Source organism: Bos taurus, chromosome 18 (assembly GCF_002263795.3).
Source record: "Bos taurus isolate L1 Dominette 01449 registration number 42190680 breed Hereford chromosome 18, ARS-UCD2.0, whole genome shotgun sequence".
NCBI classification, from domain to species: Eukaryota; Metazoa; Chordata; class Mammalia; order Artiodactyla; family Bovidae; genus Bos; species Bos taurus.
Genome location: NC_037345.1, coordinates 8,290,077 through 8,304,178, shown reverse-complemented (window position 1 = coordinate 8,304,178; position 14,102 = coordinate 8,290,077). Strand labels below are relative to the sequence as shown.

Below are 14,102 nucleotides of genomic sequence, written 5' to 3'. Positions count from 1 at the left end.
AGGGGGCAGCCAAAAAATACAAAGAAATAAATAAAAACAAGGAAACACAGTAATAAGGTCACTGCAGATGACCTTGGGGTGAAAGGAGACAAATAAAATGGGGGAGGTGAGGGCGTTGTTAGATGAGGCACACAGAGGCCTCTGAGGGGAGGCAATGTCTGAGCCGACCTGCAAAGGAGGAGTGGCTCCAAGAGGAAGACGCCCCACTGCTTCCGAGGGTCACACTGGGGGCTCAGGACGTGGAAGCCCTACCTCAAGCCCTGGGGTGGGTCTCCATTCCTCAGTATTTTGGAGAATAACGAGGCCCCGAGTGTGAGCGTGGAAGCACAGCCTGAGTCCACCAGGGCAGCCGTCCTCCCGGCCCTGAAGGTCACAGCCGTGGCCACTGTAAACAGCGCCTGTGTTGACAGAAGCCGGGCCGCTCCAGAGGCGGGAGACGCGGGACGCACCTGGGGAGGCCGAGCTGGATTTTCATGGTTAGAACATAAGAGACCAGAGCAAGCAAACACACACCAGTGATTCGTGCGTCACCCGAGTCCCTTCCGTCCACAGAGCCAGCACCGCCCCCGTGTCTCCTGGCCCGTGACCTCCTTCGGCCACACGGCACAGTGTCCCCAGGCCTCATTCCTGCACGTTCTGAGCCTCTGCATCAGGTCGGAATTCAGCCGCCAACCAGCCGGCCAGACCCTCAATTTGTCAGGGGACCAAATGTCACCGTCAAGTGCATGGGTCTCCTGGGTTTGCCGTAACAAACCTCCAACCGGGGAGCTTAAAACAACAGGAATGCGTTCTCCCATCGTTCAGGAGCCAGGAGTCCGGACTTAAGGGGTCCGCGGGTGGTTCCTCCTGCAGGCGCTGGGGGCGGATCTGGGCTGAGCCTCTCCCAGTCCCTGCGGCTGCCGACTGCCCTCGGACTCCTGGGCAGCTGGACGCATCCCTGCAGCCTGAGCCTCCATTGTCACGTGGCTTCGCCCTGTGAGTCTGGGTCTGTACACTATCTTTCCTCTGTGTCCTCTCTCTCTTTTTATTTTTTTCAATATTTGTTTATTTTGGCTGCGCAGGGCCTTAGTTGCAACATGAAGGATCTTTAGTGACGGCATACGGGATCTAGTTCTGACCAGGTTTTGAACACGGGCATCCTGCACCGGGAGTGTGGAGTCTTAACCACTGGACCACCAGGGAGGTCCCTCCTTTTCTTTCCGTAAGGACACCAGCCACCCGATTCAGGGCTCACCCCAACCCAATATGATCTCATCTGAACTTGATTACACAGGCAAAGACCCTGTTTCCTAATGCAGTGACCTTCTGAGGTTCCCAGTGGACGTGGATTTGGGATGGACCCTACTCAACCTAGCACACGAGGTCACAAGCCAAATGGAGAGAACAGGGCTCGCCACCAGCTTCCCAGGGAGCTGGAATGACCAGAGAGTTCAGCTCATGGCTGAGAAGACAATCACAGCGGGTGAGGGTGAGACCCCCACCGCAGGGTACGCCCTGGTGGCTACACTGCCTTCCCGGGAGATGGAGGTTACCCAGAAGCCTCCTGGGGGCGACTGTGTTTTCCATCCCACCTGCTCTTCCACAAGCTGACACTGACTTTTCTCCTCTGGGAGGTGGCGTCCAGCCCCGCTTCCCTGGAACCTGGCCAATCTTTGTAACTGCACCCCAATAGAAGGGCGCAGAAGGGACAATGTGTGAAGCTTCTGCCCAGCTCAGGACACACACCTTAGGAGCCCCAAGCTGACTTAAGAAGACCAGAACCCCTGAACTCACCGTGCTGGAGAGTCTGCAGAGACTGCACCGAGATGCAAGGGAGCCCCAGCTGCCCCAGCCCCACTCTCCCAGCCTCAGTCTCCCCAGCCCAGCACCAGATATGAGAGTGAAGCAGCCTTTGAGATGGTCCCCAAACAAATCAGCACTCAGTTGCTGTTGCACGAGAGACTCCCCACCCTAGCCAGAAGTGCCCTGCCTCTCCCAAATCTCTGATCCACAGTGACCGTGACAGATGATCAATGAGCACTGTGATTCCAAGCCATGGGGACTTTGTTATGCAGCAACATATAACTGGTACAAGGGGTCTGCTTTGCTGAATGGGGCTCAGAGGTCTGGGACAGAGCAGAATTGTCCAAGACCATGGAAGCAAGGGAGGGCTTTGGAACACCGGGCTTGTGTTCAGAAGTAGGGGTGGGAGAAGCAGGTGTCAGAGGGCACGTACCTGACAAAGGCAGCAGCAGAGACACCCAGCGCTCAACAGCAGCAGGTCCAGAGGCCAGAGCCTCCGAGCCCAGAGCATCAGCTGTGCAGTCTGTGCCTGACCCTGGCGGGGGCAGCCCATCCTAGTTTTGCTTTGCTTCCTGTCATGTCGATTCTAGACCTAGATCTCTGCCCTTCCAGCGAGTCTGCAAGTCGCCTATTATCCTTCCATAAATGCCTTGGTGTTGCTAACATTGAACTGGGTTTGTCCTCCACCTCCTATAACTAATGGATACACTGTATCATCAGGATAACTCCTAACTATATAAGGAAAACTATGTAGAGCTGGAAGATAGGAAAGGAGAAAAAAGACTGGACAAGTGCCGGGTGCGAAGGCCAATACGCTACGCAGTTTAAGGGGAAATCGACATGTATACGTCTATATGTATAGACCAGTTCCAAAAAAATCACCAAGAACGTGGTAACAGTGAATGTTCCTAGAGGAGTTTGAGTGCCTGGGGCTCAGGGCAGGAGACTTATTTTAAACCTTTAGAAATTACTTGTGCAAATATTACCTGTCAGAAAATAAATACATAATTGATTAAAAGGATAAAGAAAAAAGGAAGCATTGGAATGGTTATTTCTTCACCTCTTTATACATTTCTCCATCTTTTGAATATGTTAGCATGAGAACGTATACTTCAATGGTCAGAAAATAAGATATAATGAAAAAGAACTGAAGCCCACAGAATGGAAGAAGATCTCTGAAAATCATATATCTGTATCTTGTATCAATAATAATAAGACCAATAACCCAATGCAATCTCAAAAGCGACAGAATAATCTGTTTCTTTCCAAGGCAAACCATTCAATATCACAGTAATCCAAGTCTATACCCTGACCAGTAATGCTGAAGAAGCTGAAGTTAAACAGTTCTATGAAGACCTACAAGACCTTTTAGAACTAACACCCAAAAAAGATGTCCTTTTCATTATAGGGGACTGGAATGCAAAAGTAAGAAGTCAAGAAACACCTGGAGTAACAGGCAAATTTGGCCTGGGAGTACAGAATGAAGCAGGGCAAAAGCTAATTGAGTTTTGCCAAGAGAACACACTGGTCATAGCAAACACCCTCTTCCAACAACACAAGAGAAGACTCTACACATGGACATCACCAGATGGCCAACACCGAAATCAGATTGATTATATTCTTTGCAGCCAAAGACGGAGAAGCTCTATACAGTCAGCAAAAGCAAGACTGGGAGCTGACTGTGGCTCAGATCATGAACTCCTTATTGCCAAATTCAGACTTAAATTGAAGAAAGTAGGGAAAACCACTAGACCATTCAGGTATGACCTAAATCAACTCCCTTATGATTATACAGTAGAAGTGAGAAATAGATTGAAGGGACTAGATCTGATAGACAGAGTGCCTGATGAACTATGGACAGAGCTTCATGACTTTGTACAGCAGATAGGGATCAAGACTATCCCCAAGAAAAAGAAATGCAAAAAAGCAAAATGGCTGTCTGAGGAGGCCTTACAAATAGCTGAGAAAAGAAGAGAAGCAAAAAGCAAAGGAGAAAAGGAAAGATATACGCATCTGAATGCAGAGTTCCAAAGAATAGCAAGGAGAGAGGAAAAAAGCCTTCCTCAGTGATCAGTGAAAGAAATAGAGGAAAACAACAGAATGGGAAAGACTAGAGATCTCGTCAAGAAAATTAGAGATACCAAGGGAACATTTCATGCAAAGGTGGGCTCAATAAAAGATAGAAATGGTATGAACCTAACAGAAGCAGAAGATATTAAGAAGAGGTGGCAAGAATACACAGAAGAACTGTACAAAAAAGATCTTCACGACCCAGATAATCACAATGGTGTGATCACTCACCCAGACATCCTGGAATGTGAAGTCAAGTGGGCCTTAGAAAGCATCACTGCGAACAAAGCTAGTGGAGGTGATGGAATTCCAGTTGATCTATTTCATATCCTAAAAGATGATGTTATGAAAGTGCTGCACTCAATATGCTAGCAAATTTGGAAAACTCAGCAGTGGCCACAGGACTGGAAAAGGTCTGTTTTCATTCCAATCCCTAAGAAAGGCAATGCCAAAGAATGCTCAAACTACTGCACAACTACATTCATCTCACACACTAATAAAGTAACGCTCAAAATTCTCCAAGCCAGGCTTCAGCAAAACATGAACCATGAACTTCCAGATATTCAAGCTGGTTTTAGAAAAGGCAGGAGGAACCAGAGATCAAATTGCCAACATCCATTGGATCATCAAAAAAACAAGAGAGTTGGCAACCCACTCCCATAATCTTGCCTGGGAAATCCCAAGGACAGAGGAGCCTTGTGGGCTACAGCCCATGAGGCGGCAAAGAGCTGGACACGACTGAGTGACTGAACAACAACAAGAAGCACCAAGTGTACAACCCTAACTAGCTCGCTGATCATTTAGAAGTTGAGTGTGTCAAAGCCACAGAGCACCTGCTGTTAGAGCTCGTTCAGTTAGTAACCTTTATCGAGTCCCATGTATGTTTGTTAAAAATAAAATAAAATTGAAAGCCTTTGTATTAAAAAAAAAAAGCAAGAGAGTTCCAGAAAAACATCTATTTCTGCTTTATTGACTATGCCAAAGCCTTTGACTGTGTGGATCACAATAAACTGTGGAACATTCTGAAGGAGATGGGAATACCAGACCACCTGACCTGCCTCCTGAGAAATCTGTATGCAGGTCAGAAAGCAACAGGTAGATCTGGACATGGAACAACAGACTGGTTCCAAATCGGGAAAGGAGTACATCAAGGCTGTATATTGTCACCCTGCTTATTTAACTTATATGCAGAGTACATCATGAGAAACGATGGGCTGGATGAAGCACAAGCTGGAATCAAGATTGCTGGGAGAAATATCAACAACCTCAGATATGCATATGACAACACTCTTATGGCAGAAAGTGAAGAAGAACTAAAGAGCCTTTTGATGAAAGTGAAAGAGGAGAGTGAAAAAGTTGGCTTAAAGCTCAACATTCAGAAAATGAAGATCATGGCATCCAGTCCCATCACTTCATGGCAAATAGATGGGGAAACAATGGAAACAGTGAGCGACTGTATTTGTCTGGGCTCCAAACTCACTGCAGATGGTGACTGCAGCCATGAAATTAAAAGACGCTTACTCCTCTAAAGGAAAGTTATGACCAACCTAGACAGCATATTAAAAAGCAGAGACATTACTTTGCCAACAAAGGTCCGTCTAGTCAAGGCTATGGTTTTTCCAGTGGTCATGTATGGATGTGAGAGTTGGACTATAAAGAAAGCTCAGCACCAAAGAATTGGTGCTTTTGAACTGTGGTGTTGGAGAAGACTCCTTAGAGTCCCTTGGACTGCAAGGAGATCCAACCAGTCCATCCTAAAGGAGATCAGTCCTGAGTGTTCATTGAAAGGACTGATGCTGAAGCTGAAACTCCAATACTTTGGCCACCTGATGCGAAAAGCTGACTCATTGGAAAAGACCCTGATGCTGGAAAAGATTGAAGGTGGGAGGAGAAGGGGATGACAGAGGATGCGATGGTCGGATGGCAACACCAACTCGATGGTGATGAGTTTAAGTAAACTCCAGGAGTTGGTGATGGACATGGAGGCCTGGTGTGCTGCGGTCCATAGCGTCAAGAAGAGTCGGATGCAACTGAGCGACTGAACTGAACCCAATTTAAAAATGAGCAAAAAAAATTCAAATACACATTTTTCCCAAGAAGATATACAAATGGCTGATAAGAGCATGAAAAGATGCTCTTCATCATTAGCCATTCGGGAAATACAAAGTGAAATCACATGAGATACCACTTCACACCCACTAGGACTGCAGATGTAAAAAAGACAATAACAAGTGTTGGCAAGGAAGAGGGAGCAATTAGAACCCTCATACACAGCTGGTGTGAATGTAAAATAGTGTAGCTGCTTTGGAAAACAGTCTGGCAGTTCCTCAAAAGGTTAAAAATAGAGTTACTATATGACTCAGCAATTCCACGCCCAGGTGGATACCCAAGAGAACTGAAAATGTATATTCACACAAAAACTTGTACATGACGTTAATATAAGCATTATTCATAATAGACGAAAGGTGGAAATGACTCAGATATCCATCAGCGAATGAATGGATCAACAAATTGTGGAATATCCACATGATGGAGTATTTTCAGCAATAAAAATAAATTAAGCACTGATACATACTACAACATGAATGAACCTTGAAAACGTCATGCAAAGTGAAAGTCAGTCATAAAAGAGCACCCAGTGTGTGATTCCTTTTACATGAAACGGCTAGAATAAGCAAATCTACAGACACAGACGGTGAATTTGTGATTGAAGGTGGTTGGGGAAAGAGGAAATGAGGAGTGGCTGCAATGGGTGTGGGGTTTCTGTTTGGGGTGACTAAAAACGTTCTAAAATCGATCGTGGTGATGGTTTACAACCCCGTGAATACACTAAAAGCCACTGAATATACACTTCAAATGGGTGAATGGTATGGTATGTGAATTATACCTCAATAAAACTTGATGGATGGATGGATGGATGTGGTGGCCAACCTCCTAGATGGCTCCTCTGATCTCCGTCTCCTGGATTTATGACCGACCTTATGATGCCTCCCCCAACACTGAACAAGGGCTGCCTCTGCCTTAGCAGAATCCCGTGGGAGGGACAGTGTGTGACGTGTGAGGCTAGGTTATGAAGGCATGGTGGCTTTTGCGGTGCTCCCTTGGGCCACTCTCTCAGGCCCAGCCACTATGTTGTAAAGACACTCAAGGAGCCCCTGGAGAGGTTCCTGTGGAGAGGGACTGAGGCTTCTCACCAATAGCAAGCACTGACAGCCGCTCCTGAATTCCTGACTCTTGGAAACCACGAGACAATAAATTACTGTTGTTGTTTACACCACAAAGTTTTGGAGTCAAGAAGCAATGGATTGCTGCTGCTAAGTCAGTTCAGTCGTGTTCGACTCAGTGTGACCCCACAGACGGAAGCCCACCAGGCTCCCCAATCCCTGGGATTCTCCAGGCAAGAACACTGGAGTGGGTTGCCATGTCCTTCTCCTACTAATAAAGATTTGTAAAGGGATGGATAGATGGATGATGGGTGGGGGACAGATGGAAGGATGGATGAGTGGGTGGATGGGTGGGTACATGGATGCATGGATGGCAGGATAGGTGACTGGTTGGATGAATGTATGGGTGGGAAGGAGGAGGGATGAGTTGGTGGAGCGGTGGGTGGATGTGTGGATGGGAGAAAGGATGGATGGGTGAGTGGTGGATGGATGGGAGGGGGACAGACAGAAGGCTGGGTGCATGGGTGGGTGCATGGATGCATGGATGGAAGGATGGGTGACTGGTTGGATGAATGTATGGATGGGAGGAAGGAAGGATGGAGGGTGGGTGGATGGATGGATGGATAGATAGCAGGATGGGTGAGTGGGTAAATGAGTCAGTGGATGGGTGGGTGAATGGATGGCTAGATGGAAGAAAGGACAGGTGGGTGGCTGGGAGGATAGATGGAAGGATGGGTGAGTGGGTGGATGGGTGATGGATGGTTGGAGACCGGAAGGAAGGACGGATGGGTGGGTGGACAGAATTTTCAATTCAGGTCCCTCCTAGAGATTTCCTTTTTCTTTGACTCCCACACAAGTAAAGATGCAATACTCCAACATGATTCTCATTTCAAAACTCTCCATTTCAGCAGAGTTCAGGCTCAGGGAAACATCCAGGCACCAAAGATACGAGGTCACTACACTTCCTACCACGCTTCCTCTTCCTCGCCCAAAGAGGCAGCGAGTGGAAACGCCTGGGATCTTGTACATGATCTCAGAAAACACGTGTAGATTCCTGGTGTGTCTGCTCCAGGTCCAGGCTTTCTAAGAAGGATCAGATTTGGTACAGATGGCCAAAGAAGCAAGACTAAGTGGTGGGATAGGGGGCAGGGGGGTCTTTGAACAAGCCACACATCTGGTTCAGATTGCAGCTCCCTTGCTTGGGCGACTCACTGAGCCTCCCTGCACTCCCAGTGCCTCATCTATGAGAGCCATGACACCCCTTCATGAAGTCGGTGACTCTTCAACACCAATATTAACAGAGATTTGGGTGAGACCTGGGTGCTAGGACTTACCTTTCTTCTTTCCCTGCCTTAGCTCTCTGCTTGTCCCTCCTCTGGCCCGTGACAGTTATGGCATGGTCACCAGCTCTGGCTTCAGATGACCTGGGCTGGACTCCAGGCTCTGCTCCTCCCCTGTATAAACTTGGGTGCAATACCAAACCCCTCTGGGCCTCAGTTTCATCATCTGTAAAATGGGGATGGCAATAGCAACTGCCTCACAATTTTGCTGTGAGCATTAAAAGCGATAATCTTATAATCACTAAGGTGGATGACTTACACATAGCATGCTGAACGCTGGCCGTAATAACACAGACGACAAGAACATGGCACATCACGCCCACCCCACCGAGCTCTGTCTGAAAGGCAGGACAGGCGGTAATGAGTTATCTGCTGGGCCCTCCAGGGACAAAGCTGCCATCCACTCGGCCTCCCTGTCTGTCCTGGACTTGGCCACCCGACACTTCACCCTGATGGAACAACGGGGGCTCCACCACTCAGCTGAGCACCACCCTTCTCAACCTCTGAAACCTTAAACAAAAAGCTCACCTTTCCTCCCAGAATTGCTGTCTCCTTCCCTGGTCTCCATGGAGACAAACTCCATGGACCACTCTGGAGTCAGGGTAGCACTGGGATGACTAGGGGCATCACCACGCCCTCACCCAGGAGACCAGGGGAATGACTGTCTTTCCATGGACTCGGAGGAACATTCTTTTCCAGACAGGCTGGAGCTCCGGAGGAGAGCCCCATCTTAGTGTCCTTGAGAGGTGTGCTCTGAGCTTGCAGACGTGGCTTCAGGAGCTTGAGGGCAGGTGCTCCAGTTACAGGCTCAGGCTGGGCTGGTCTCCCCTGGATGCCCATCTCCCTGCTTGGCGGGACAGTACCTTCCAACTTTTGCCAAGACTGACCCACAACCCACGAGAAGCAGGAGAGGGCTTTTCCGGCCTCACGTTTACAGATCAGGAAACGGGGGCTCAGAGAGGCCAGGCACTGTGCCTGAGGACGCACAGCTGACTCTTTCCTCCTCCTCCACGTCCTCTCTTTGTGCTGTTGCAAAAGCACAAAAAAGAGATGGATGACCTTGACGAGGCGTCACCACTGCTGAGCCAGGCTGGAAAGTCAGCTCGACTCTCAGGGCAGAGTGCACATGCTGCAGTATACCTGGGATAGAGTAGGTGTTCAGTAAACATTTTTTTAAAAACACCCCCCTTTTTCACATAATTATTTTTAAAAATAACTGATTTAAAAAAAAAAAACTACAATGCAGTAACTAGGCAGCTTCTACATGTTATTCTGCTTAATCTTCATTGCCTATTCTATTTACTACCCCAGAGCAGGTATTAGTAATACCTGCTTTGTATTAGTAATCCCCTTTGGGGATTTCTGCAAGTATTTAAGACAGGCCTGGTTTTGACAAAGCTAGCGAAAAGTGTGAGGGGGAGGGGTCCCCATTAGAAAGATCTGCCAGAGGGCTGTGCAAAGAGTCACTCACTGAAGCAGGTCCTGAGTGCTGACTTCTTACAAGGGCCTAGATGCAGATAAACTGTGGATGCACTGCTCTGGGAATTTCCAAAGTACCTCCCACCCGGGAGGAGGTGACAGGCAAAGACAAACGGAGAGGAGAGAGGATACCAAGGAAGGCAGTGGGGGGAAGGGGTGGGCAGGGGGTTCCAGAGGCTTCTCTGGTCCCCCCTATTACAGGTGAATGCGGCAAACCTACAGGGGGACCTGGCTTCCCTGAGTCAACTCCCAGGCAAGGTCTCCAAGGACCAAAGTCCTCGGCCTGCCAGGTCTGGCCATTCCTTCCTCCTGTAATCACGCAGGTCAGCAGGGCCGTGAGGGGGACCCAGTGCAGGCCTGCTGGCCAAGCAGCGCCCTCATGCCAGCTTAGCCTCCAGCACAGGTGGGACTGTCCCGGCCTCGACCACCTCCTCTCCCTGCCCAGCCGCTGCCCACCACCCGAGCCCCCCAGCTAACGCTCCTCAGGATGAGGCTCCAAACCAGCGCTCCTTTCATGTCCCGAGCGCCTCTTCCCATCCCTGCCACCCTGGCTGTGGCCTGTCTTCATTCATCCTCCCAGGTCCCTTGTCCCCTCCCAGACTCAGGGCTCCGACTGGACCCGGGCATGGGGAAGGATACGGTCCAGGTTAAAGGGAAGAGAAGAGGGCTCCTCCTCACCTGCGCCAGGGCCCGCGTTGGTCAGCGCAGTGTCCCCTCCGGGTCCCCTCCAGTCCTGGCTCAGGCTCTCCCACACGTGGTCCAAGGCACTGTTTTCTGGCTTTTGTCTTAAAAGGGTTAAGCCACGGCCAGGGAGACAGGGACTCCCTCCAGATGAAGAGAGATCCCAGGAACCTGGAAATGGGGAATAAGAAACCTGAGTCCTAGGGAAAGACAGAGTATCCCCCCAGGGATGCTCCATGGAGGAACCAGGCTGGTGCAGTGCTGCGGAAGCAGTGAGCCTGCAGGACTGGATCTCAGCAAGCACACACATGCACCAGTAACCAGAGCGGACGGTTACTAGCACTTTCTGGGTGCCAGGCACAGTTCCAAGTGAATCCTCTAGCCATCATCACAGCCCACGAGGCAGCGCCGCACATCCCAGCTACAGCGGAGGAAACGGAAGCACACGGAGTGCAAGGGACCTGCCCAAGGCCACAGCCCTGGTGAGCGGCAGAGGCAGGGCTGGCATCCACCTCGTCAGACTCCTCCTGAGTCCACCCTCTGTCCTCAGTACAGCTAGAGGGGCCTACCCAGTGACTGGGTCTGAATGAACACCTCAAGACTTTGGGCAACTCCTCAAAAAAGAAAAAATCAATACCATATGTCCTGGCCATTCCACTTCTAACTATACACCCCAAAAAGTCAAAACGGGATTAAGAACAGATACTTGCACAGCAGCATTAGCAGTATTATTCACAGTTAGCCAAGATGTAGAAGCAACCCAAGTGGCCGCTGATGAACGAGGAGATAAGCAAAACATGGTCTAGACATAACATGAACATCATCCAGGGCTCCCCTGGGGGTCCAGTGGTTAGGAATCCACCTTGCAATGCAAGGGACACGGGTTCGATCCCTGGCCTGGGAGGACCCCACGTGCTGCAGAGTAACTAAGCCCTTGCACCACAACCACTGAGCCCACGCACTGCAGCTGCTGAAGCCCACGTGCTTCACAATAAGAGACGCACTGCGCTGAGACATTCACACACCCAACGAAGAGGAACCCCGCTCGCCACAGCTGGAGAAAGCCCACACGTAACGACCAAGACCCAAGCACAGCCAAAAACAAAGCAATAAATCTTTTAAAAAATGTATTTTAGAAATGTTATCCAACCACAAAAAGGAGAGAAATTCTGACACCTGCCACACCAGGGATGAACCTTGAGGACATTATGGCAGTTGAAATAAGCCAGTTGCAAAAGACAAAATACTGTGTGATTCCACCTATACGCGGCACATAGAGCAATTAGATTCGTAGAGACAGAACACGGAAGGGTGGGTGCCAGGAGCTGGGAGAGGGGGCTGGGGGGTTAGTGCTTCCTGGGGATGGAGTCTAAATCAGGGAAGATTTAAAAAAAATAAAAAGTTCCAGAGACGGGCACTAGTAATGCCCGTAGAGCCATGTGAATGCACGCGATGCCACAGAGCTGTACTTAACAATGGTTAAGATGTTGATTTTATGTTTTGTAAATCTGACCACAAGAATTAACACAGGTCTTCCCTGGTGGTCCAGGGGCTGAGAATCTGCCTGCTAATGCAGAGGATACAGGTTGGTTCCTGATCCGGGAACAGCCCACATGCCACGAGCAACTAAGCCCGTGCGTCAGAGCTACCGAGCTCGATCCCTAGAGCCCATGCTCTGCAACAAGAGAAGCCCACGCGCTGCAATGGAGAGCAGCTCCTACTCTCCACAACTCGAGAAAATCCGCACGCAACAACAAAGACTCAGCGAAGCCGTAAATAAACAAACTTAAAACAAAAAAAGAATTAAGATAGACCCCAGACTTTGGCACAATACTGGGCTGGACACCCCAACAATAACTGACATTGATCTTTTTCCAGACTGGCTAGGTGGGGCTGAGATGCTGCCAACCAGAGAAAGGTGTCCTTCTTGTGGACCTGAGCTTGAGGCTGTACCGGCTCTGGGAAGCAAGCCAGGGCAACTTCACGGGTGGGAGTGGAGACAGGGAGGCCACGAACCGGGCCGATGGCTGTGACTAGTGGGGCGGGGGGCATCCTGAGAGGATCAGGCCAGCTGCAGGCTCTGCCTAATAATGGGGCTTCCCTGGTAGCTCAGATGCTAAAGAATCTGCCTGCAGTGCAGGAGACCTGGGTTCGACTCCTGGGTCAGGAAGACCCCCTGGAGTAGGAAATGGCAACCCACTCCGGTATTCTTGCCTGGAACTTTCCATGCACATAGGAGGCTGGTGGGCTACAGTTGAGGAGGTCGACCTTTCTCTGACTGTTAATAGCTGATACCACTATTAAGAGCCTGCTGTGTACCGGGCTCTGTACTTAGCACACTGTACATGTAGTGCCTCATTTACTTCCTACTACAACCCTTGAAGATGTTATTTCTGTCCATTGCACAGATGTGGAACCTGAGGCTCCAAGAAGAAAAGCAGCCTGCCCTAGGCCCCCAGCTAACAAGTGGCCAAGCCAGGCCTATGTCTCTGGGTGCCCACTGTCTTCCCAGGCTGCATCTCCCTGCCTCGGGGGGCAGCCTTCACTGCCGGAGAGCCTGGTGCTGCACCTTCACTTCTGTGGGTATCCCTCGGGTGGCGGGGATGTCTGGCCGCCGGGCAGGGGTCCTGGACTTGGGCCACATCCTCCACAGAAGCTGCCTGGAGCGGTTTCAGCCCAGGCAGAGCCTGAAGGGAGGGTGGGCAGCCCTGGGTCGGGGTTTTTGGTCCGTGAGGGAGCACTTGGGGAGCCCACCCACACTCCACTGCTCTGGAGCTCAAGGCAGGACCCCAGAAGTGAAGGCAGAGAAGACCCCTAGCCAGCAGGAGGGCCCTTCCAGGAGAGCCTCCGAGGCCACTCTCTGGATAGCTGCCATGAGTGTGGTCACAGCTGCCTCCGCCCCAGGGCAAAGAGGAAGTGGTCAGAAGCAGCGAGAGAGGAAAGAGAGAGAGAGAGCCCTAAAAGAGGACGTGTCCCAACCCGCCCCGCCCCATCCCCTCGGAGGAAAAGGGGCCAGGCTGGCCCAGCGCTTCTTGGAACCTCTGGCCGGCCAAGAGGAAACCTGCTTTAACCCCGCTCCGATGTCCTGAAGACACTCTAGAACCCTCCGGCCCAGGGGCGCCCGAGGTCCAGGGACGGAGGACCATGGGAGTCCCAGGGCCAGTGCCCAGCACCCAGGAGGCTCACGGCCACGAGAAGGGAGGATGGGCATCATGGGGTTCTGGGTTCAAATCCTGCTCCCCTTTGTCGGCTCTGTGGTCAGACAGGCTGTTTCCTCATCAGCAACCTAGAAACAACAAGAGCCCCCAGCTTGTGGTGAGAATTCAGTGAAGCTTGAGATACCAAGTGCTAAATGCCACGCGTGGTAGGCGGTGAAAGTCTGACCAGTGTCAGCTCTTGTTTGGGGTTTTTTTGGCTGCACCAGATCTTCGTTGCAGCACATGGGATCTTTAGTTGTGGCACGTGGAATCTAGTTCTCTGACCGGGGATCGAATCTGGGCATGGAGGAGTCTTAGCTGCTGAGCCGCCAGAGAAGTCCTGTGTTAACCACTGCCATGTCAGGGGATCTCTGAGGCCGGCAGGTTGC

General features: G+C 50.4%; 1 long non-coding RNA gene across 1 annotated transcript; it reads right to left on the bottom strand.

Annotated features, from left to right (window-relative positions):
- Nucleotides 1–5,678: 5,678 nt before the first annotated feature.
- LOC132342785 (uncharacterized) lies at nt 5,679–13,486 on the bottom strand. The gene is made up of 4 exons (XR_009491274.1): nt 10,514–13,486; nt 8,885–9,496; nt 8,616–8,694; nt 5,679–8,522 (listed from the first exon to the last, which is right to left on the bottom strand). It is a non-coding gene; the product is annotated as an uncharacterized lncRNA (long non-coding RNA).
- Nucleotides 13,487–14,102: the final 616 nt, after the last annotated feature.